The sequence below is a fragment of the Hemiscyllium ocellatum genome, chromosome 7 (genome assembly GCF_020745735.1).
Source record: "Hemiscyllium ocellatum isolate sHemOce1 chromosome 7, sHemOce1.pat.X.cur, whole genome shotgun sequence".
In the NCBI taxonomy this organism is placed as follows: domain Eukaryota; kingdom Metazoa; phylum Chordata; class Chondrichthyes; order Orectolobiformes; family Hemiscylliidae; genus Hemiscyllium; species Hemiscyllium ocellatum.
This window is the reverse complement of record NC_083407.1, coordinates 57,614,083-57,641,017: the sequence shown is the minus strand read 5'-3', so window position 1 is coordinate 57,641,017 and position 26,935 is coordinate 57,614,083.

Sequence of the window (26,935 nt, the reverse complement as noted above, 5' to 3'; positions counted from 1 at the left end):
TAGAGGGATCTTGGTGTTTACGTGCATAGCTCCCTCAAAGTTGCCCACCAAGTGGATAGTAAAAAATGAGGTCTGCAGATGCTGGAGATCACAGCTGCAAATGTGTTGCTGGTCAAAGCACAGCAGGTTAGGCAGCATCTCAGGAATAGAGAATTCGACGTTTCGAGCATAAGCCCTTCATCAGGAATAAGAGAGAGAGAGCCAAGCCGGCTGAGATAAAAGGTAGGGAGGAGGGACTAGGGGGAGGGGCGATGGAGGTGGGATAGGTGGAAGGAGGTCAAGGTGAGGGTGATAGGCCGGAGTGGGGTGGGGGCGGAGAGGTCAGGAAGAGGATTGCAGGTTAGGAGGGCGGTGCTGAGTTGAGGGAACCGACTGAGACAAGGTGGGGGGAGGGGAAATGAGGAAGCTGGAGAAATCTGAATTCATACCTTGTGGTTGGAGGGTTCCCAGGCGGAAGATGAGGCGCTCCTCCTCCAGCCGTCGTGTAGTTGTGTTCTGCCGGTGGAGGAGTCCAAGGACCTGCATGTCCTCGGTGGAGTGGGAGGGGGAGTTAAAGTGTTGAGCCACGGGGTGATTGGGTTGGTTGGTTCGGGCGGCCCAGAGGTGTTCTCTGAAGCGTTCCGCAAGTAAGCGGCCTGTCTCACCAATATAGAGGAGGCCACATCGGGTGCAGCGGATGCAATAGATGATGTGTGTGGAGGTACAGGTGAACTTGTGGCGGATATGGAAGGATCCCTTGGGGCCTTGGAGGGAAGTGAGTGTGGAGGTGTGGGCGCAAGTTTTACATTTCCTGCGGTTGCAGGGGAAGGTGCCGGGGGTGGAGGTTGGGTTGGTGGGGGGTGTGGATCTGACAAGGGAGTCACGAAGGGAGTGGTCCTTGCGGAACGCTGATAGGGGAGGGGAGGGAAATATATCCTTGGTGGTGGGGTCCGTTTGGAGGTGGCGGAAATGGCGGCGGATAATACGTTGTATGCGCAGGTTGGTGGGGTGGTAGGTGAGAACCAGTGGGGTTCTGTCTTGGTGGCGGTTGGAGGAGCGGGGCTCAAGGGCGGAGGAGCGGGAAGTGGAGGAGATGCGGTGGAGGGCATCGTCGATCACGTCTGGGGGGAATCTGCGGTCCTTGAAGAAGGAGGCCATCTGGGTTGTGCGGTGTTGGAATTGGTCCTCCTGGGAGCAGATGCGGCGGAGACGAAGGAATTGGGAATATGGGATGGCGTTTTTACAGGGGGCAGGGTGGGAGGAGGTGTAGTCCAGGTAGCTGTGGGAGTCAGTCGGTTTATAATAGATGTCTGTGTTGAGTCGGTCGCCCGAGATAGAAATGGAAAGGTCTAGGAAGGGGAGGGAGGAGTCTGAGACAGTCCAGGTGAATTTCAGGTCGGGATGGAAGGTGTTAGTAAAGTTGATGAACTGTTCAACCTCCTCGTGGGAGCACGAGGCAGCGCCGATACAGTCATCGATGTAGCGGAGGAAAAGGTGGGGGGTGGTGCCAGTGTAGTTGCGGAAGATGGACTGTTCCACATATCCTACGAAGAGGCAGGCATAGCTGGGGCCCATGCGGGTGCCCATGGCAACTCCTTTAGTTTGGAGGAAGTGGGAGGATTGAAAAGAGAAGTTATTCAGGGTGAGGACCAGTTCAGTCAGTCGAAGGAGGGTGTCAGTGGAAGGGTACTGGTTAGTGCGGCGGGAAAGGAAGAAGCGGAGGGCTTTGAGTCCTTCGTGATGGGGGATGGAGGTGTACAGGGACTGGATGTCCATAGTGAAAATAAGGCGTTGGGGACCGGGGAAGCGAAAATCCTGGAGGAGGTGGAGGGCGTGGGTGGTGTCCCGAACGTAGGTGGGGAGTTCTTGGACTAAAGGGGACAGGACCGTGTCGAGGTATTGGGAGATGAGTTCGGTGGGGCAGGAGCAGGCTGAGACAATGGGTCGGCCGGGGCAGGCAGGTTTGTGGATTTTGGGCAGGAGGTAGAAACGGGCGGTGCGGGGTTGTGGGACTATGAGGTTGGAGGCGGTGGATGGGAGATCCCCTGAGGTGATGAGGTCCTGGATGGTCTGGGAGATGATGGTTTGGTGGTGGGAGGTGGGGTCGTGGTCAAGGGGGCGATAAGAGGAGGCGTCCGCGAGCTGGCGTTTGGTTTCAGCGGTGTACAGGTCAGTGCGCCAAACTACCACCGCGCCTCCCTTGTCTGCGGGTTTGATGGTGAGGTTGGGATTGGAGCGGAGGGAGTGGAGGGCTGCACGTTCTGAGGGTGAGAGGTTGGAGTGGGTGAGAGGGGTGGACAGGTTGAGTCGGTTGATGTCACGGCGGCAGTTGGCTATAAAGAGGTCGAGGGCGGGTAGGAGGCCTGCACGGGGTGTCCAGGTGGATGGGGTGTGTTGGAGGCGGGAGAAGGGGTCGTCAGAGGGTGGGCGGGAGTCTTGGTTGTGAAAGTAGGCACGGAGGCGAAGGCGGCGGAAGAATTGTTCAATATCTCGCCGCGTAAGTGGATAGGGCTGTTAAGAAAGCATATGGTGTTTTGGCTTTCATTCACAAGGGGATCAAGTTTAAGAGCTGTGAGGTTTTGCTGCAGCTCTACAAGTCCCTGGTGAGACCACATTTGCAATATTGTGTCCAGTTCTGGTCGCCTTACTATAGGAAACATGTGGAGGTTTTGGAGAGGGTGCAAAGAAGATTTATCAGGATGCTGCCTGGACTGGAGGGCTTGCCTTATGAAGAAAGGTTGACTGAGCTCAGACCTTTTTCTCTGGAGAGAAGGAGGAAGAGAGGTGACCTGATTGAAGTCTTCAAGGTAATTAAAGCATGGATAGAGCTGATAGCCAGAGACCTTTCCCCAGGGCAGGATTGACTGGCATGAGGGCTGATAGTTTTAAGGTCTTAGGAGGAAGGTATAGCGATGTCAGAGGTAGGTTCTTTACGCAAAGAGTTATGAATGCATGGAATGCGTTGCCAGCTGTTGGAGTGGATGCAGAGTCATTAGGGACATTTAAACGACTGCTGAACATGCACATGGACAGTTGTGATTTGCGGGGAGCGTAGGTGAGATTATTTTATTTTAGATTAGGATTACTCCTCAGCAGGACATCGTGGGCCAAAGGGCCTATACTGTGCTGTACTTTCTATGTTCTATGTTCTACGTTCTAAAAACAGATTTATTACTTCCTAGCAGAGTCAAGATCAGAGAAGAATCATATCGCAACTATGATTATATTTAATGGAGACAACTCCTCTTAAGATGCAGTACTACCTCTAAATTAAAGCACCAAGACTGAAGCTGAGCAAGGGAATACATTAATGTTATGAGCAGACAGAACACCATGCAGTCTCGCAGCATGACAGGCTCTTCAGTCCATAATGACCATGTTTCCAAATTAAACTTGTCCCACTTGCTTGTGTTTGGCCCATATCCCTTCAAACTTTTCTTATTCATGAATTTATCAAATGTCTTTTAAACATCTATCACTTCCTCTGGCAATTCATTCACACACGAACCGTTCTCTGGTAAAAAAGATTGCCCCATGTCCTTTTTAAATCTTTCTCCCTTCACCTGAAAAATATGCCCCCAACCTTTGAACTCTCACACTTTAGGAGAAAATAACCCTTGCCATTCACCTTATCTATGCCCCTCATAATTTTATAAACCTCAATAAGGTTACACTTCAAACTTCTATGCTGCAGTGAATACAGTCCCAGCCTTTCTGGTCTATTTTTATATCTTAAACCTTTCATTCTTGGCAACATTTCAGGAATTTTTTTCTGAACCCTCTCCTTTAATAATATCCTTTCTATAACAGAGTGACCAGAAATGCATACTGTACTCCAAAAAAGCCTCACCAACATCCCTTACAACCTTAATATAATATCCCAACTCCTATACTCAAAAGTCTGAGCAATTACAGCAAGTGTACTAAATACCTTTTTAACCACCCTTTCTACCTATAATGCAAGTTTCAACGAAGTGTGTACCTAAATCCCTGGGTCTATCTGTTCTACAACACTACCTATTGCTTTAACATTAATTGTAAACATCCTGTCCTTTCTTGGATTACCAAAACTCAATTTAAACTCCAACAGCTACTTTTCAGTCCATTGACCCAATTGCTCAAGATCTTCTTGTGATCTTAGATAACTTTCTTTACAGTCAACTATACCGCATATTTTAGTAACATCTACAAACTTACCTCCCAAATTTTCATCAAAATCATTTATATCAATGGCAAAAAAAAGTGGATCCAGCACTGATCTCTGTGGAGCACCACTGGTCATCAGCGCCCAGTCCAAAGAGCAACCATCCACCATCATCCTCTGTCTCTTCCCACAAAGCCAATTTTGTATCCAATTGGTAAGCTCACCCTGAATCCTATGTGATCAAACTTTACTAATTAGCATATCAAAGAGATGTTTGAAGATTTCTTAAAAATGTAGATAATTACTTCATTTTAAGAGCAAATAAAAGTCTTGAACAAATGAGAATTAATGAAAGGGTACACTTTCCAGGAAAATCCATCGACAATTGCATTAGGTGAGTGGACAACTATAAATATAGAGCTTTGAAATCAGGATTCATAAGAGACAGAATTGTCATCAGATTTCTTGATGAAACATCCTAAGATTTCTTACAAAGCAAAGAGATTTAGCTTTCCGGAAAGTTATTAAGATTGTGCTGGAAGACTGACTGCCTGAACCTGAGAAGATCAATACTATCTCAAGAGTGTATTCATTTTACAAAGTATGGATCCTCTTAAGAGCTAAGACAAACCTACACAGGGAACAGGTTAAACAATCAATGTTAAGAATTAGTGTCAACGTTGTGGAATTCTGATGCCTCACAATCATAAAGTTCGGCCATCACTAAGGAATGCTACATTGGCAAAGATGTGGGTCAGTGCCAGAAGATGTGCAGAAGTAAGACACAGTTTCAAAACTGCAGAAATAACCATGGTCACACAAGTATAGAGGGCCACAATATAAAATGCACATCAGCAATTGAAAGGGTGTCTGTATTTAATGAGATACCTTAATTGGAGAAGATATCCAAGGCATTCCTAAGAAAATTAATGAATCAAGATGAGCTGGAAGACACAGAACTTGCCTAAATCAATGGATATCCTTTTGTTTTTGAGTTTGATACTGGTACAAGTGTTATTGTCCTATTAAACCAGCTACCATTAGCTGAAGAAACAGAAGCTACTACCTACAGAAGAAAGACTACATGGTGTAGGTGGAATAACTGTTAGAAGCACAGATATGTGACAAGTTACACAACAATGGAAAGCATAAAATGGATTTGAAAATGTACAATGTGTTCACAATCAACGAACTTCACTCTGAGCCTATGTACATGTCTCAAATTCAACTTCATCAGAAGTGTTGGAAAAGATTTTTCCATAGAACAACTGGTCAGGAAGCAAACAGCTGTCCAAACATTGGGTGAAGAAAAAATATTATTATCCAACTAGTCAAAGGGCTACCTGTCGAAAACTTCATTGGGTTTTCCAGACTTATAACAGATCCCCAAAAAAGGAAATATTTCACTGAGATCACTTATGTTAGCATAGGGGAGCTGTTTAACACTTAACATAGAGGAGATCACAGATTTCATGGAATTGGTGAAAGTGTTCAACGTACTACCTTCCAAAATAGTTTCATTGTCAGTGATACAGCTAAGCGAGCAGCAATCTTTCAGTAACATGGAACATGGCTGAGAATCTGAAAGTTTACTTCACTGATCAATCAATCACAATGAAGATTTCTAGCCTGACTATTAAATTGAGTGAGATGTGCTGCAGATAATTCCAAAGGAGCCAGAACAATGTCTAGAGATACAGGGCATAGTCAAGCTGAGATACATAGATAAAAGCAAAATGTTGCAGATGCTGGCAATCTGAAACAAACACAGAGAAAACTGGAGAAATTCAGCAAGTTTGGTGACATTTGTGGAGAAACAGGTAAGAGGAAGACATTTCCAGGTCTGAAATTCTAGGACATTGTACATTAGAGATTGTTTCTTCCAGTTAGAGAGAGATTTGTCTACTCCAGAAATCCAGGATAGTATAAGGAAAGAAATATTCATTCTTTGAGCAGCTGTCTTCCAATAAGAGAATTCTAGAAATTGACAGTTCTCTGGATAAGGTGCATATAAAGAACAATATTGTCCAGACGGAATGTCCTTGCGATAAAAGATCATCCTGTGGAGAAATGATCTACTCTTCAGATCCAGGGTTCACAGTCCTCAAACAAAAGTGTTACACATTTTCCCAAGTCTGAAGATAGTGTATCCTGAGGAAAGTGCAAAACCACCAGACCACCTGCATTTATGAAGTCGGAAACTTGGAGGAGGAGAGATGAGCTAGTGGTAAGTGTAATATTGCCATATATATGATTGTATAATAAGTTAACTGTCAGGAAAATGTTTAGAGGAGATACTGCATAAAGGGTCTAATGGTCATGTTACATTGCCTTCAGCTATTCAGATTGATGTCACACACACTGTGGTTGGAGACAGGGAGCTAAACTCCAACTTTCAGAGAGTGTGGATGTATCTGTACCACCTTCTGAGGGTTCTAGTAATTGTGGATGAGCAAACCTGTTTGTATTTATTGCTATCACGCAGTAAAAGATCAGAGATGGTCTCTAGATGACGAGAGGTGGTCATCTAGGAAAATACTATTGAAAATGTGTTGCTGGTTAAAGCACAGCAGGTTAGGCAGCATCCAAGGAATAGGAAATTCGACGTTTCGGGCATAAGCCCTTCATCAGGAATGAGGAGAGGGTGCCAGGTAGGCTAAGATAAAAGGCTGAAGAGTTTCTGTGCAGAGGAGATGACCTGGGGGGTGAAGTGAGAGAGAGACTCACTGAAATCCTTGTAGAGGGAGGAAGAGCGCTTCTTCAAGGAAGGCATCCTTGCAAGAGGATTCGCAGTAGGTTAAAATCTTCGAGTAAAAAGTGAGGTCTGCAGATGCTGGAGATCACAGTTGAAAATGTGTTGCTGGTTAAAGCACAGCAGGTTAGGCAGCATCCAAGGAATAGGAAATTCGACGTTTCGGGCATAAGCCCTTCATCCCTCTCCTCATTCCTGATGAAGGGCTTATGCCCGAAACGTCAAATTTCCTATTCCTTGGATGCTGCCTAACCTGCTGTGCTTTAACCAGCAACACATTTTCAACTGTGATCTCCAGCATCTGCAGACCTCACTTTTTACCTTTTATAGGAAAATACTATAGCAGGCGTCATTGGGGCTGAAGTCATCCAATCCAAGTGTTCAGTCATACTCCTGGCTTGTAGATGATGGATAGGTTTTAGGGGGTCAGCAGGCCATGCTTGTCTAATCTTGGAAACCAAGAACACTCAGGTCTGATACATAGAGTTGGTTCTGCTAATACACGTGTTTCTTCAACACTTGTTGGCTTTAACACAATTGAAGTATTAGACCATTATTTGCAGTACATGAACTTTCCTTACCTGTATTGGCTATAACACGATTCCAGCCCCATTAGTTCAAATGGCTTGGCTATTGTGCAATTTTCTAATAACGTGAGATCACACAAGAACGGTGCTTTTGCATTATATCAGAATTGACCGCATGTGGAGAGAAGATTACCTGGTGTTACAAAAGTGCAGCAGGCTTTTGGGGGTTAGTTCGCTCTGTTAGCTGGATGGCTGGCTTGTAATGTCATACCAACAGCATGGATTCAATTTCCAAACTGCCTACATTCACCATGAAGGTCCCACCTTCCCAATCTTGCGCTCTCACCTGAAGTATTGTTAACCTCAGGTTTAACTCACCTCCAGTTGTCTCGCTCCCACTCTGTAATGAAAAAATTGTCCTGTGGTATTCTGTGACTATGGCAACTTAAATCATTGCAGAATATGCAGCTTCTGACCTGTTCTTGTAGCAACAGTATTTATAAGGATGGGTTAGTTCAGTTTCTAGTGAATAGTCACTCTCCCCACCTCACCCCCACAGCATCCCAACTCGCCCCCCCCACACACACACACACACACCCCTCAAAACCACCACCCGCAGAAAGAGAATGGTGTGTGTTTCAGTGATAGTGGTACCATAGAATGTTAAGGGAAGGTGATTAGATTCTCCTTTTTTGGAGATGGTCATTGGCTGGTGTAAATATTATTTTCCACCATTCATAAGACTGAATGTTAGGCAAAAGTGAGGACTGCAGATGCTAGAGATTACACTCTAGACTGTCAGACTGAATGTTGCCCAGGTCATTTTGCTTATGAACTTAGATTGCTTTCAGTAACTAAGTAACTGTGATTGATTCTGAACACATTGCAATCATTGGCAAACTTCCCCATTACATTGAAAGGAAGCCTATTAATGGTACAGCTGAACATTGTTGGGTCTAGGACTCTACCCTGAGGAGCTCCTGGAGTGGTATCCCAGGATTATAATTGGCATGAGACAATCACAACTATCTTCTTTTTGCTAGATATGACTTGGACCAGTGGAGAACTTTCCCTGCAATTCCCATTTGCTTCAACTTTACTGGGGATCCTTGATGACACACTCAGTCAAGTGCTGCTTTTCTGTGAAAGCAATCAGTCTAATCTTAGCTCTTGACTTCAGCTCTTTTGCATATGTTTCCAACAAGGCCTCAGTGAAACCAAGCTGAATGCAAATCAAGGAAGGTAGCAAATCTATGGAGTTCTTCCACAGGAATCTATGTCTAATTGTTGTGATGTGGAATGATGAAACCATGAACAGATTTCCAAACAAAGACAAAATGTAAAATTGATGCCTAAGTGAATAGAGTCAGTGAAGATTGCTGAACAGAAATGTAACAGAAAGAAGGAATTAGTGTGGCATTTTAACTGAACGGCAGAATCATGGACAAGTAGTAATTTGTTAAAAAAAAAGAAGTGGAGAGAGTAGCAATTAGACTAGTGGAATACTGAAAAACAAAAATAAATGATACTGGAAATAGGTTGATCAACATCTGTGAAAGAACAGTGAAAGCAATATTCATGGTTAGACTCGTAAACAGGAAAAATAACATTCTCTATATAGTATTGGAACAAAGAGAAAGGAAATAAATTCAAGAGTGAATGTAAGTAGAATGATTTTAACTGCTTAAAGAAAACAGGAAGTTGTTGAGGTATTAGGAATAATATGAAATGATTGAAAGAAGTGTTGACTTCTTTCCAAACCACCAGTTTTTATATTGTCTTTAAAATGCATACAATAATGAAGTTGTCCTTGTATAGCAATTTGTACAAAACTAGGTATTCTAATACAGTTTCAGAGAGAAAGAATTTGTTTTTGTTTTAAAAAACATTTTAGGACTATTACAACATGAGAAAATGTGGCATTCAATTGGCACACAGGTAAGAGCAAATTGGATATGATAAACTTATTTGTTTTACAGTGCTGTTTGAGAGGTTGTAGCTGCAGCTGTGACCCTGTGCCATTATCTGTCCAAAGGCTTTTGGGATTTTGAATGCAAAAAGCTTCAAAGGTCTCTGATCCTGCCTCAGGGAGGCAACTTCCAGTGACTTCCCAGACCAATGTGATTCTACCCGCATCTGTAGCCTTGCCCCAATTGGCCAGGCAATTTTCACTAACTGGCTACATACCCATAGACCCCCTCATGCTCTGAACTTAAATTGGAGGATCAGGAAAGGCTGTGCAGGACTTCTTTAGGGTAGGAATTACATGTGAGCCAGACCTGGCAAAGATGGCTGATTTCCTTTCTTAAGAGATACCAGTGAACCAGATGAGCATTTATATCAATTGTCATGATCACCATCACTAGGTCAAGTCTTATTTTTCCAGTGTTATTAACTGAATTTAAATTTCACCAGTTGATGTGAAAACCACATCCCTGGATAGTTAACCCAGAGCCCTTGTGTACTAGTCTATTAACTTGATCATTATGCCAACACCTCACCTGCTCAGACAATGAAGACATGTGGACAACCTGAACAACATCTAGTCTTGGGCTTATAAATGGCAAGTAACATTTATGCCATACAAATTCCAGGCAGTGATCATCTCTAACATGAGAGAATCTAATCACCTCAGCTTGACGGTCAGCAGCATTATCATCACTCAATCCTTTACTGTCAACATCCAGGGGTTACCATTAACCAGAAACTTAATTGGGGGGAGCCATATAAATACAATGGCTGCAAGAACATGCCAGAAGCTGAAATTTCTTCAGTGAGTATTTCACCTTCTGACTCCACAAAGCTTCTCCACCATCCAGAAGGAAAAGAAAACACTGTGATGGAAAATTCTCCATTTGCATGAATAAGTGCAGCTCCAACAACAATTAAGAATTCAACACCATCCAGAATTTAAGCCTTTTTGATCAGCACCTCTTTCATCACCTTACACTTTCACTCCCTCCATCACCCATGCACAGTGACACCAGGGCACCATCTGTAAGATGCATTGCAGAAACTCACCAAGATTACTTTCATGGCACCTTTCTAATCCATGACCTTCACAACCTAGAAGGGCAAGAGCAGTAGATGCATGTGAGTACCATCACCTGAAAATCTGCCCCACAGGGTACACAGAGTAATGATAGGGTTTAATGGATATGCACATAAGCTTTTGATGTACACTGTGATTTAACTGTGATCTCAGTGGTCATGTGAGGGACCCTCTGCACGAAGATTGCAAATAGAACTCCTTAGGGCAGGGCAGGACAAAATCCTTGTGTATAAAGTGTAAATAAATGCTGTCTTAAGAAACACCTTGAGATCTAGCCTTATCTTATCTGAGCAAATGAAAAACACAATTTTAACTGACAATGTTCCTTCATCACCACTGGATAAACACCTGAAATTCATTGTCAAGATTAGAGTGGTGCTGGAAATCTGATGAAGGGCTTTTGCCTGAAACTTCGATTTTCCTGCTTCTTGGATGCTGCCTGACCTGCTGTGCTTTTCCAACACCACTCCAATCTTGACTCTAATCTCCAGCATCTGCAGTATTCACTTTCGCCTACCTGAAATTCATTCCTCAATAACACTATGGATGCACTAACATCTGATAGACTACAATGGTTCAAGATCACAGCTCATACCATCTTTTCAAGTTCAGTTTGGGATGAACAACTAACACTGGGCTTGCCTATGGTATTCATATCCCATGAAAGAATGAATCAACAAATAACACGTTTTAAGTCATGTGTTTAGTTTTCTAATCAGTCTGTGCAATTTGCTTGTCTCAGGTAATTACGGCCTTTGAGATTCTAACTTTTAACTTAGATCCCAAATCCTTAAAATCTCTCATCAGAATATCATTGCTAGTTCTGCCTATCTTGGTGAATCCTACATGGACCCAGCAAATTGGTCCACACCCTCTCCCAAATTAATCTCCATTAGTGAGGAGGTAGTTTTAAGTATGACACTGGTCAGGCAACACAGCATTTGGAATTTCTGGTTGCAGTTACAGAAAACAATTTCTATCACCCGAAAGATTTACTGTCCCCTATGACTATCACATTCCCTTTCAGTCCCTCCACCTGAATGACATCCTGCAGCATGGTCAGTTTGTTTATGCACCCTTGATATCATCGACCAATCCAAAAGTTCTACTCAATCTAAAGAATCTGAGGGCTTCCTGGAATAAAGTGTCAACAAACTGTCTGCTCTACCCTGATGTCCCATGATATCCGTATGAGACTTCAGCTCAACAATTCCGAGACAGATTTGGTTATCCAGAACTAAGGGACACTCCTCAAACTCCCACATAATTAATCATGGCACACCAGCTGCATCATATGTGTCTCTCTGAATTTATTTATTTGAATATTTTGCTGAGTTAGTAATTAAACAAGAAAAGTGAAGATTCCCAGATTCAAAACCAAAGAAGAATACTCAGAGCTACTCACCAGGCTTTCGAAATAAAAGGAATATTAAAATAGCACCTCTGGCTCCAGGTTCCCACTCACTATAAATTCCTGACTTAGCACTCGATACATGGAGTAAGCCATTTGTAGATCATCACCACTTCAACACAGAAAGAAAATTGTTTTAGTAATGTGTTGTTCTTCATTGTGGCAGAAGGTAGGAATTGATCCTCCACTAAGAACTTCTATTGTTGTTAATTTTGTATTAACAATTTTGACTATGGAATCAAAAAGCAATTCAAAAATTTTGCAGATTACATGATATCGCAGAAATTATCAAGATTAAGGAGGTTTGAAACAAATTACAAAAATATGCTAACAAACAGACACAATCAGACATATAATTTGCAAATAACTTTGAAATAGATTAATATGAACTTTGACACTAGTGAGCCTATCATTAGCAAATGCAAGAAGAAAACTGCCTGCAATTGGACTTGAACCAATTGGTAAAGTAAATCACAGTGACCAGTTCTCAGTTTTCAGTTTTCAGAACAGTGGAGTATGGGGGAATCTGCAGTGAGGGGTGGAGAATAATGAGCCCTTCCAAAGCATGAAGAAATGCAGGGGATAGGAAAACAAAGCTCTCGACCTCCTGAACATGCACTGGCATCCTATCAGACTAGAGCATGGAGATCATGAAGCAGCTGCCTAGGCTCTGGCAATGTGAATGAAGGAGTCTCTCACGAGTGGGTCTGTCTCTGTGAGTGAGTTAATAGGCCAGTTAATATTGGTCTATCCATCCATCTGTGTGTGAATGAGAATCTGTGAGTGAGTGTGTCCACCTGTCAGTGTATGAATAGGTGAACGTGTGAGAATGAACTTGTCAATCTGTGAGAGTGAATGAGTCTGGCTATCTTGTGAGTCAGTGAGTCTGCTTATATGTGTCAGTGAGTGCATGAGTCCATCCATGTGTAACATGTAATTAAATGAGAGAATCAGTGAATGTAAGAATTTGTGTGATTCCATCTGTCTATTTGTGCTGTAAATGTGTGATTCTGTCTGTCTTTGCGTGTGTATGTGTCCGTGAGATTGACATGCACACTCAAACCCTTCACCCGCTCTGTCTCCAAAAACTAGTGACACACTAAGCTAGGAAAGGAACAGTCTCCAGGCTGAAAGGTAACCTGCTTTTGACACCATCTCTGATCAGAATTCCTCTGAGGCCAGTTTGAAGTCTGCTCCACAAGGGATGTGCGTAAACTCAGTGCTAGTTCAACATAACTCACTAGATTGGCACAAGTCCCTTCTTTTTTCTTTAGTGAGCAGGACTTTGGGCCCAATCTGTCTTTCTCTGGCTCTAGTGGATGTTTCTTAAGTGTAAAAGTCATAAAGGTTGCATTAGTTAGCTCTACTACTTAGAACTTCACAATGGTCATGTTCGTTAACTCGGTTTGAGAAAAAAATTAAAATGGGTTTCTGTGTGAAAAGTTTTAACAATACCAATATACACAAATAGCTTGTCGTGTATATGCAGCTTACAAATTTGAGAATGTCAGTAAGCTGTTCATCCTCAAAGAGAACTACGCTGATGTGAGTCCTATGTAGCTGCCATTCCATCATCCAAACCATTTCCATACATTATCAATAGTTGAGACCCCAGCACCAACTCCTGTCACCCACCAATTGTGACATCTTGTCTGCCTGAAAAACACCCATTAATTCTTACTCTTTGCTTCCTATTAGGAAGCCAATCTTCTATCCATGCAAATATGGTACTGCCACACCAGGAACATTTATTTTCCACGTAACCTTTAATGTGGTATCTTAGCAAATGCTATAGAATTAAATTCCCCAGTGGGTTGTACTAAAGGATTCACTGAGGAATGATCAGGCTGAAGAAAATTTGAAGATATTGAAGACACATTTTGAATGTTTGTTAAAGTTAGGTATCACTGTTAGGTCTTCAATATAAGAGATCAGAAGGAAAGGGAAAATATTAATTAGTGTGTGATGGTAACAATACAGCTAGTTGATATCAATGATTTTGAACAAATGGAAGTTGATTGCATTAAAGATACGATTAAAGAGCTCTGGTCATGAGAGTTTTAAAAAAGCAGTGGATATGAGCAGGAGTTCTAAGGTTGTAAAATAATTACTGGAGATTATGAATGAGAGAACAGACGAGGCTTTGCTTTATGTTCAGACATGCCAGGCAAAACAAGATCAATATGTTATGTGGCACTACTTCACTGTAAATGGGATAGATTTTGAAATTATCCAATGGCTTAAGACTGGGCATTCATAAAGTGCTGTGAGCCATCAGCAGAATCATAACTGCACTCCAATACGACATGCAACCTCTTTTACAAGCATATGTCCCAGTCTACCATTAGTGTCAAGCCAAGGAGTCAATGAAGATTGCAGGACGGTATAACAGGAGCAATATCAGGCATTCTTAAAATAAGGTATCAACAGCACCAAACAGCATAAACCATTGCCAACAGAATTAAAACATTCCACAACCAATGAATCAAATCTAACCTCTGTCACCCTATCACATCCAATTGTGAGCTAAGGTGGACAATTCAACAACTCCCTGGTGGGAGCTGGACAATTATCCCCATCATCAGTGAGGGCACAGCCTAGCACAGCAGGGTGATGGATAAGGCTAAAATATTTACAATAACCTTCAGTCAGACAAGTGCAGAGAGGATGATTCATCAGAGTCTCCTCCATACTTGACCAACATCGCCGACATCAGCCAGTTCAATTACTTCAATGTGGCATCAAGAAATGGCTGAATTACTTGTTATTGATTGTTGATTTTTGACCCTGACAATATTCTGGCAATAGTGCTGAAAACTTGTGATTTTGAACTTATCATGTTCAACAGCCAGGTGTTCCAACATTGCTACGATACTGGCATCTACCTGATAATGTGGACATACAAAGACGAAGTGATAGCCTAAGGTTGCATCATATATACAGGGGAACCTTGCTTATCCGAACGTGATGGGCAGGCAATATTTCGTTTGGATAATCGATTATTCAGTTAATCAATTAAATGCCTTTCCTTTGGGGCTTGGAGTTTTAAGTCTGCTCCACGTTCAGGATACTGCAGCAGCACACAGCGAGGGAGCTCCACCCCCGATGCCATTCAACACCGCCTTCCCACCCCAAACGCCCCCATCTCCAACCTCGTGCAACCCCGCCCTCAACCCCATCCAACACTGCCTGCCCCCACCCCTGACCCTGTCCAACACCGCCCCCCTGCTCCCAACACCACCCCCGCCCACTGCCCCCAACAACACCACCCCCTCACCCCAACCCGGTCCAACACCGCCCCCCCCACCCCAAACCCCGTGCATCACCTCCACCCGCCCTCCCCGCAACCCCGTACAGACCCGCCCACTCTCCATGGCAGCTGGACTGGACACCAACAACAAGATTGTTGCAGTTGCCTTTGTGGGATAAGTCTCCAATTAGCACACACACATGCAGCCACAGCCACATACACAACTTTTAACTGCAACTTTTTGACAGGTTCCACCTTTGCCCTGTACAGGACAATGTTGGAGAGATTATCTGGGGAAGAGGGGTTTAGGGTACACGCCTGTGTAGAACTCCAGGGTAAGTGGTGGAGAGAGAGGGGGGCGGAGGTCAGTCATTTGGAGATGGTGCCTGTTTAATCACTGTTAACAAAAGATGCAATCACTGTTGGAAACACATCTTTGATGTAATGTTTCCATCGGGGCCTCGTGATCTCCAGAGAATCCGATTTTAGCATAATTGTTATTCAGATAAATGAGGTTTCTCTGTAAAGGAAATAGAGTCATTACCTCAATGGAAATGAGAAAAGAGATACTGAAGAGCATCCATGAAAGCTGACAAGGAACGAGTCTAGTCTGACGAAGGCAAGAGAAGTGCACTACAAACCAAATATGAGCAATGAGGTTAAGGACATATCAGTTCGTGAAAAAAAAAATACCAAGATAAACTACATAATGATCCACTTATGACAAATGACATCCCAAACAGACCATTGATGAAGCTTGGTATACACCTCTTCACTTCCATATTGGACATTTTTCAAGGTGTCACCATCTATTTCCCTAAATTTTATATTAGAATAGATTTACTTACAGTGTGGAAACAGGCCCTTCAGCCCAATAAGTCCACACCGACCCTCCGAAGTGCAGCCCACTCTCCTACATTCACCCCTTCGCCTAACCCTTCAGGGAATTTAGCATGGCCAATTCACCTAACCTGCACATTTTTTGGACTGTGGGGGGAAACTGGAGCACCAGGAGGGAACCCATGCAGACACGGGGGGAATGTGCAAACTCCACACAGTCAGTTGCCTGAGGTGGGAATTGAACCCAGGTCTCTGGCGCTGTGAGACAGCAGTGCCACCCACTTCGTCCATATCCTTTTCTACAGTAAATACTGATACAAAATACTTGTTTAGTACCTCCCCCATTTTCTGCAGCTCCACCCAAAGGCCGCCTTGCTGATCTTTGAGGGGCCCTATTCTCTCCCTAGTTACCCTTTTGTCCTTGATGTATTTGTAAAAACCCTTTGGATTCTCCTTAATTCTATTTGCCAAAGCTATCTTGTATCCCCTTTTTGCCCTCCTGATTTCCCTCTTAAGTATATTCCTACTGCCCTTACATTCTTCTACAGATTCACTCAATCTATCCTGTCTATACCTGACATATGCTTACTTCTTTTTCTTAACCAAACCCTCAATTTTTTTTAGTCATCCTGCATTCCCTATACCTACCAGCCTTTCCTTTCACCCTAATAAGAATATACTTTCTCTGGATTCTTGTTATCTCATTTCTGAAGGCATCCCATTTTCCAGCCATCCCTTTACTTGCGAACATCTGCCCCCAATCAGCTTTTGAAAGTTCTTGCTTAATACCATCAAAATTATCTTTCTCCAATTTAGAATTTCAACTTTTAGGTCTGGTCTATTCTTTTCCATCACTATTTTAAATCTAATGGAATTCGAGGAAATCACCTCCAGCACCTAAAATACCTCAAAAAAGGAGCAGCTGTTATAGCCAGAAATTTTTCCCATCCTCCATCTTGGATTACCTAATGAAGTGATTGCTGCACCTCTTGCTGAGATATTTGTATCATCGATAGTCACAGGTGAGGTGCCGGAAGACTGGAGGCTGGCTAACATGCTGCCAGTCTTTAAGAAGGGTGTTAAGGACAACCCGGTAACTACTGACCAGTGAGCCTGACATCAGTGGTGGGCAAGTTGTTTGAGGGAATCCTGAGGGGCAGGATGTACATGTATTTGGAAATACAAGGACTGATTAGAGAACATCAACATGGCTTTGTGCGTGGGAAATCATGTCTCACAAACTTGATTGAGTTTTTTGAAGAAGTAACAAAGAGGATTGATAAGGGCAGAGCGATAGATGTGATCTATATGGACTTCAGTAAGGCGTTCGACAAGGTTCTCCATGGGAGACTGATTAGCAAGGTTAGATCTCACGGAATACAGGGAGAACTAGTCATTCGGATACAGAACTGGCTCAAAGATAGAAGACAGAGGGTGGTGGTGGAGAGTTGTTTTTTAGACTGGATGCCTGTGACCAGTGGAGTGCCACAAGGATCAGTGCTGGGTCCATTACTTTTTGTCATTTACATGAATGATTTGGATGTGAACATAAGAGGTACAATTAGTAAGTTTGCAGGTGACACCAAAATTGGAGGTGTAGTGGACAGCGAAGAGGGTACCTCAGATTACAACAGGATCTGGACCAGATGGGCCAACGGATTGAAAAGTGGTAGATGGAGTTTAATTCAGATAAATGCAAGGTGCTGCATTTTGGGAAAGCAAATCTTAGTAGGACTTCTACACTTAATGGTAAGGTCCTAGGGAGTGTTGCTGAACAAAGAGACCCTGGAGTGCAGGTTCATAGCTCCTTGAAAGTGGAGTCGCAGGTAGATAGGATAGTGAAGAAGGCATTTGGTATGCTTTTTTTTGTTGGTCAGAGTATTGAGTATAGGAGTTGGGAGGTCACGTTGTGGCTGTATTGGACATTGGTTAGGCCACTGTTGGAATATTGCATGCAATTCTGGTCTCCTTCCTATCTGAAACTTGAAAGGGTTCAGAAAAGATTTAAAAAGGATGTTGCCAAGGTTGGAGGATTTGAGCTAGAGGGGGAGGCTGAACAGGCTGGGGCTGTTTTCCTTTGGGCATCGGAGGCTGAGGGGTGACCTTATAGAGGTTTACAAAATCATGAGGGGCATGGAGAGGATAAATAGATGAAGTATTTTTCCTGGGGTGGGAGAGTCCAGAACTAGGCATGGTTTAGGGTGAGAGGGGAAAGATATAAAAGCGACCTAAGGGGCAACTTTTTCATGCAGAGGGTGGTACGTGCATAGAATGAGCTGCCAGAACAAGTGGTGGAGGCTGGTACAATTGCAACATTTAAGAGGCATTTGGATGGGCATATGAATAGGAAGGATTTGGAGGGATATGGGCCAGGTGCTGGCAGGTGGGACTGGATTGGGTTGGGATAGCTGGTCGGCGTGGAAGGGTTGGACCGAAGTGTCTGTTTTCATGCTGTACATCTCTTACTCTATGATTCTATTACCCTTGCCTACTTTTATGTTTACATCCAGAAGTGTTCATACACACAATTGAACATTTTTTGTCCTTTCACCAAATCCACCATGGTATCTTTTTCATCTGGGACCACCACAAATAAATCACCCTCGTTTCTTTTTGAATAATTTACATGCAAAACCTATTTAGGGTAATGCAAACAATCAATGGTGAGGGAGATATATGAAAGGGAGTATGGAACTAAATTTAAAAAAATAAAAAGTAAGCAATTCCAACGCTGAATGTTACCCCACACCCAAACAACTTTTTTATTGTGATAAAGCAATTAGTAACTAAGTACTAATAGTGAGTGATAAACTCATGGTTAATTAACAGACAGCCAAATTTCACTTTGATACACTTACCAAATCTGTGTTAGAGCTGAGCATTTGAGAGCCAGTTAGGTTGCAAACATTGACCAATCTAAACTGTCTGTCGACATCACAACTTGGACCAGTGTATTTGATAAATTAGAATGGTCAGGTCTTGTCATAACTGCAGGCATATATCTAAAGTTGGAGAAGCTCTTTCTTCACTGCAGACAATTGGTCAGGAAAATGTGATCTCACTATCTGTGCACAATACAGAAAGACCATCCATCCTCCAGCAACAGAAATGGATCAAGAACAACAATTACAATGCCAACAGCAATTGTCACAGGAATGACAGCCCAAGGGAGCAACATCATCCCAAAACGAGCAGATGTCAGGCGAACAGTCACTGATAATGTGCACATGCACCATTTGAGAACCTGAACGATCAGAAAATTGAAAAAAAGTTACTGATAGGGATTAATAGACACTTTTGTTAGTCACTGACAATTTTCCTTGGTTACCCATGGGTATTGAATGACTTGGGAAACCAGTTGAAAATTATCATCCATTTTCTTTGCTTGTTTTTTGAAAAGGAGTACATTTGGTGAAATTAAATTGTCCAAAATATACTCCCTGGTTTCTTCTAGCCATGCAACCTCTACCTTAGTTGTAGGTGCTTTAAATTTAATTCTAAAAAATTGCATGAAATATATGGTGTTAGTTCCTCTACTACAGGGTATATTTCCAGGTTGATGACTTATGACTGAAAGAAAAAGAGATTTCTTCAATCAGAGGTTATGAACAGAATTTTTACAAGTGGAATATTGTTTAGATGCTTGGCTCTTGCACATATTCAAATTTGAAATCAATAGTTTTAAACTCTTAGAGATTCAAGGGATATGAGTATAGCTAGGTAAGTGAAATTAAGGTTGAGGATCAGCCATGATCTTGCTGAATGGTAGATCAGACTAATGAGACTAACATCTTTTGTTGTTCTGAAGTTCTTTCAGAAAATAAATCAAAATCCCATGTAGTAGATTGGATTTGTTAGTTAAGTTAAATAATATACAGCATTTTATAGGTTGAATGATGTAACAAATTTCATCTGGCAGCTCGTATAGCCTGAATAATGTGTGAAGAACCATAAGAAACTATTAACCTTCACTGTTCTTTTGAGGTTATTTTCCAGTTGATTTGTGAAGAAGTTTAAGGGGGTTATAAAGTCAATCCCAGGTTCATTGATATTGGAGAAAAAAGTCCAGAATCCTATTTGTTGTAAACATATGCTGCAGATCAATTCACAGTTTCCTCATTTATAGACATTATCCAATAATTGCCTTCAATAGAAAACAATTGACTTACTTTTTAAAATTCCTTTGACACTTTGCAATTAACTCTGACATGAATTAGATACTAACCAGACTATGTACAGCTTAGTACGTCTTGGGATATTTTTTCAAAGAAACCCCTCAAATTTCTGAGTGAGGGATTGGCATGAAGTTTTTGTTCATAGAATATTTCAAGAATAGATGGTAGAAAATTGTGTTACTGAAAAGCACAATGACAATAATTAGATATTAGATAAAAAACCAAGTTGTGTAAAAAGTAGCAGACAAAGAGCTTAACTAATGAATGCTAACAAATTGGATAACTAACTATAGCAAATAGATGTTTAACATATCTGCCTGACTGATAAAATATAAGCATGTAAAAAGGCAGTGTGTGAGCCCATTTATTTAAAACCAGTGAATATTTTTTGCAAATACAGCAGAAAAGTTAAATATTTGACAATTATGAAATGTAGCAATAAGTATATAAGATAACTGTTGCCGATGTCAGCACATTCTAGGTTTGTGAGTAAGTCTGTATGAGTCACAGAAACAGTAGGCAGGAATACAATTTGAGTAATTCTGAAATCTGGCAGCAGATGTAGAAGAGTTGAAAAGAACATCTTGAGTCCCAAGATAACATTAACTATTTCTCTTGCTTGGTCAAAGTTTCATTATTTTACAGTATTATTTTGGATTTCTACATCTTCAGTTGTAGTGTTTAGGACCAGGTTGACCTCATTAATTATGAGGTTCCTGATTGGGGTTGTTAACCTGGACCAACTGGGAAAGCCTTGGCTGACCGATATTGCCAGGAGATTAGATTCCCCTCAGTGCAGGAACAAAAAAAATAACAAGAATATAACCAGGCATTTAGAATCTCCTCAGTTGAGGATTGACTCTGAGCTGATTGGCCACAGTCAGTGTACTGTGCACTAGGAAGCAAAGGGTGACTTGCTGTTTGGATCCAGCCTCTGTGCAGTTATCTCAGCAGTATTTTTCTTTTATACCAGCCTTGGATAGAGCTGGATGAGTACAGACAAATGCCATGCAGTTTCTATGAATAGTGGAGCACAACCAAGAAGGACTTAAATGTATACCAGACAGAAAATGACCAATTAAAGTAGTCCTGCTATTTTACCAAAACAACAGCTGTCTTATATAAAATAAGTATAACAAACATTGTGTCAGACAGAGACACATTAGAATGAATAATTGAAAGTCTTGACAAAGAGATGGAAGATGAGAAACCAATGAGGACACAAGAATGGAGAAGAGAGGGAAACAGAGCTGTAAAGATTCAAGGTGTAAATTCCAGATGGTAGGCTTGACACCAGTGAGTGGCCTTTCTACAAACAGTGGGCTAAAATTAGGTAGAGTTATACAAAAGTGCAAAGACAATGGGAGTGGAACAGATCTTTTAAAAAGTTAAATTTTAAAAATGTTTGTTCAATGATATATAAGTCTTTTCCCCTAATCAGATGTGTATTTCTCAATCTTTCTTTAACTGTCCGTGGAATGAATTAACAGTGGCTTATTTCCTGCATTCCTATTTGTGATACTTCTTCAATCTGATTAGTCCTTCCTCCTGCCTGCTGACTGCCTTGTTTGTGATGCCATGGAAAAACTTGCTGAAATCAGCATATTCAGCTTTTCTAAATAAGTTGTTAAGAAAGCAAGTTTTCTGTATAAGGACCTGGTCATTTTTTAAAAATAAGAATGATGCATTCATATTGTGGGAAAAAATAATATTTATAGGCAAGTACTCCAAGATCTAGATCTATTGTGCTGTCACTTATCTCGTCAGTTGTCCATAACTGTTTTCTTTTTCTGTGAAATGGAGCTTTGCCCTCTCAGGGCAATAAAGTGGTTTTGTGCTATGTTAAGTATTTCTTTTAACATCCCAAAGCACAAAATTTATGGACTCTGGACTCATTCTCTCCATGCTCAAAACTTAACAAGAAGAGGTGTAGAGAAACCAATTAAAATCATGAATTGGTGCGGATGAGTTTCACCAACCCCTCAGTGAGTAGTAATGGCTTTGAACTTCAAATGGTTGGACTGACATTGACTATTGCTAATACAGATGTGGTGGCCAGATCGATTCATATAATTTCCATGTGGGATCTAGCTAGCTTTTTACATAGCTGCACCATACATACTGCATCCTTGTTCTCCAGTTCTCTAGATATAAAGGCCAGCATTCCATTGGCTTTCTTGGTTATTTTCTGTACCTGTGAGGAAATTAAAACGTCATGAAGGGATCAGTTCCATGCTTTACTTCTCTTCCAGGGCATATTGGGGACTTTAGGGTTAAAAATCCCACTACCAAAAAAATTTACTGCAACAGTAACTGAAAGCCTGTACTCTTTCAATCCACAAATGTGGATTCCCCATTCCATGCAAGTAAACCTAAACAAGACCTTTGTCCTTTCCCAACAGGACAAATAACCCTGGCCCCAACCCAGTTAACTGCCTCTCTCTCCCATTGTCTTACTTCCTCTCCATATTAGCACAGGTATGTGAATCCCCATTCACTTTTCCTCCATATTAACATAGGCATGTGAATCCCCCCAGTTACCTCTCCTCCATATTAGCATATGTATGTGAGTTCCCTACTTGTAGCAGGCAAAACCTTTCTGTCATAATTCCTCTGTAGTCCATTCACATATTATTACAGGACATCGACGTTCATCAGGTTTTGTAAAATAGTTACCTACTTTAAGTCATGTGATGTCAATCATCCATGTGACTGATAAGTCTTTGTTCAATTCCTATAAAGTATACTGTCTCTGGGTGTAAAGCAGAGATTCATGAAGATGAGTCACTACAAGTAGGCACTTGGTTACTTTAGTGACACTTTGAATCTCTCGCTGCATGTCCGATAATAAAGCTATCACTGTTGAACAGAAAACTTGTGTCATCCAGATTTGTGAAACAAAGCAGACATCAAATTTGGTGCTGTGGCTTGGACCTCAACATAGGAAACGTCTCATGGGGCTGAGTAAGTGGCATGAAAACCTGAATTGGGCAGAACCGAGCAGTAAGCATGCCCTGGGTGTTTTACCCCAGACTGCTCCTTGCGTTCAGTCAAAGGATCAATCCATTTGCTCTGTGGAACCAGTATCTTGATGAGGTCGCACAAATCACCCGGACTCAGTGTGTAAGTCTCGAAAAGTTATCCAGTTCCTTGAAGTCACTGCGGTCGACGTTGGCTACTCTATATTGTGCAAATTCTGGTCTGGGAGCTGCCTCTTTGAATATGGCCAGTGGAAATTGATTTATAGGAAAAAGGCAGGAGGGTCAGTAAATTTCTCATCCCACGGTATAAATACGGCCAATGGAAATTGTTCATAATACAGCAGGAAAGTAAAATGGGACAATCACTTGATGTAGCTGGGAAGGGGAACCCCCTTCAAAGTGTATGTGAATACTTACCTGATCAGGAAAAAGACATCTGAAAATTAAGTGTAGCACTGAACAAATGACTAGGGCACAAGATTTGGCCTCGGGGTGAACTTGGGACATGGGTGCCTGTAAGCAAGTGGTTAACTTGATCTCGAAGAGAAACTGTGTAAAAAGGTGGAAGTCCATTATTGAGGAGTGGAAGAAGAGGGCTGATAGCAAATGGCAAGAGACCTTGTTAGCCAGCTGGAGAAATAATGCCTGCGACAGGGAGATAGAAGTATTAACAGTGGATGGGATTCCAGAAGGCTGGGAAGCGCTAAAGGCAGAATGTGAAAGGGTGGATGATAGGCGAAAAAGAGAACAGGACAAACAGCGCAAAGAGGCTAAAGCTGGGGAAGATAAATTCGAGGGGTTAAAGTGGCAGTGCTACAAGGAGAACGAAAGCACTTCTCGGGATCACGAGCTCAGGTCTGGCATACCGAGTGTTTGAGGAGGGGGGGAATGACATGGAGAAAGAGGAGGAATGGGGATGCTATCTCAGTGCACCGAAACCACCAGTTGACCCACACCTGACCCCTTCCCCACCACCGTATCCGAGCACTGAGAGAACTTGCATAGCTGACCGGGTTAAAGTACGCACTAAGAAATCTCTGGCACCCTATGACCTCTGCATTGGGCTATGTTCCCCATCAGGCAGTTGCCAAACCCCAAAGCAGATGAGGAAGATGAGCCTCCCACTATCGGAGTTTAGCTCCCATGGAAATGCCAAGAAATGACTGTAAAGATAAGCCTGTTCAATTCACTCAGTACATCTGGCACACCAATAGGTTAACTTCATACCCTCCAGAAACTACCCTGATATATCTATTTTCGATCTACAATGGATAACCTCATACATGCTTACATTGAACTCCATCTGTCACAGTTTTGTTCATTCACTTAGCTTATCAATACCCCTTTGTAACTTTATGCTATCATCTATATCGTCTACAATGTCACCTAACTATATATCATCAACAAATTTGGATATGTGGACTTTCTATGTCATTATTCAAGTCATTACTAAATAATGTGAACAATGCAGGCCCTAACACACATTCTTGTGGGACACCACTGGTCACATCCTGCCATTTTGAGTATCTACCCATTATTCCTTACTTTCTGTCACTTGCGACTCAATCAATTTCTCCATCGTTGTAAGTAATTTGCCCTTGACCATCTCAGTTCGTAGTCGCTTATTTGGGACTTTATCAAATGTTATGCAAAAACAACATCCATAGACATTTCCCTGATCACTACTGTGGACACCCCTTCAAAAGACTCACTGAAGTCTGTCAGGCATGACCTGCCTGTTTTTAAACCATAAGCAAAAGTGAAGATCGCAGATGCTGGAGATCAGAATCAAGATTAGAGTGGTGTTGGAAAAGCACAGCAGGTCAGGCAGCATTGGAGGAGCGGGAAAATCTATGTTTCGAGCAAATGCCCTTCATCAGGAATGGCTCCCTGTAATCTCTGCGTTGGAAGTCACCATGCCCATGTCATCCCTCCCCCCCCCCCCCCCCCGCCCTCCGCCGAACTATGTTCCCCATCAGGCAGTTGCCATACCTCAAAGCAGATGACGAAGATGAACCTCCCACTGTCGGAGTTTATGTCCCATGAAAACCCCAAGAAATGATCATGATTATCAATCAGGCATCTTGATGAAGGGCTTTTGCCTGAAACTTCGATTTTCCTACTCGGATGCTGCCTGACCTGCTGTGCTTTCCCAGCACCACTCTAATCTTGTTGTGAATCCATGCTGAATCCATCTGGTAAATTGAAAGTTTTCAAGGTGTTCAGTTACCATATCCTTGATAATACCTTCTAACAATTTTCTTGATTTTCCTTTTGCCCTTTTTAAAAAGCAGAGTGGCATGTGCAATTTCCCAATCTAAAGGGGAAAATTCCTGTACCTAAGGAATTCTGAAAGATTATAGGTAGGGCATCTGGCATTTGGATGCGTATATGAATGGGAAGGGTTTGGAGGGATATGGGCCAGGTGCTGGCAGGTGGGACTAGATTGGGTTGGGATATCTGGTTGGCATGGACAGGTTGGACTGTATGGTCTGTTTCCATGCTGTACATCTCTATGACTCTATGACTCTACAATGTGCTCCCTACTTCCTTTAACACTCTTGGATGGAAACTGTCAGGATTTAAGGATTTGTCACTTTAATTTTATTAATTTTCTCGTTACTAATGTGTTACACACATTAGTTTTATTCCGTTCTGGCTCCCAATCCACTACGCATTTCCTTCAGGCCTCTGGCAAGCTTTCCTCCTTTTCCATTGTAAGTACTGGCACAAATAATTTTTTAGTATATCTGTCATTTCTCCATAGGCATTGACAATGACACCACTTTCAATCATTAGTGTGCCAACATTGTTCCTGTCCTGATCATTCTATTCCTTTCTGTAACTATAAAATTCTTTATTACTGATTTTGATGTCCTTGTTAATTTTTCTTTCATAATCCCCTGTAATAGCTCTTTTCAGCAGCTCTGTGGGTCTTTGCTAGTCCTTGTACTCTTCCCATTCAACAGGATCTGTCTTTTTCTTTGCATTTTTAAAGCCCTTTCGTTCAGCTTTATGCTGCCCATGAACTCTTTAGTTGTCCATGGCTGTTCTTTCTGTGACGAAGAGCTTTTTCCTCTCAGAGGAATCAGCTGGTTTTGTATTGTATCAAATATTTATTTGAACATCCTTCACTGTTCTCTACCTGTTTCACCCATGAGCAGTTTACCAGTTTCAATGGACAGTCTCGATCTCATCACAATTTCTGGTAAGGTGGCGGTGGAGTAGGGCTTCTGGGCCCAGCGCTCGTTCAGTCCATCTGTTTCTCTTTTTGTTACTTTTCTTTATTTTTCTCTCTTTTCTCTTTTTTTTCCCTTTTTTTTACTTACCTCCAGTCGAAGAACTCGGTCACAGAAATGTCATTGGTGGCAGTGAGAGGACCCAACAGCAGAGACCTGAGTAAGACCAACAGTGTGGACCTCTGACGATGGCAACGGAAGTGAGTTTGGTTTCCCAATGGCCTCTGCATCTAGAAGATGGTCCTAGCACTGACTCATGGCTGCTGCAGAGGCGGGTTTGGGTTTCTGGCAACATCTGAGTGCAGCGCAGATTCACGGAAGTAGGTTCGGCTCCAGTACAAGACCTGGTGGCATCACCAATGGCTGCATAGGTGAGGTGGGCCCAAAGTGGGCTCATCACAGTGTTGGAATTGAGTTTGTGTTGGTGCGGTACCCAGCAGCAACCTTGGCATCTGCATTGGCGATGTCCATCAAGGACACATAGTGGTGAGGGCACTGGTGGAGGTAACATGGCGCAGAAGAATGGTAACTCACATTCCACTGGCAGTAGTTGCATGGTGAAGGAGGCTCATGCCTGGCCACCAG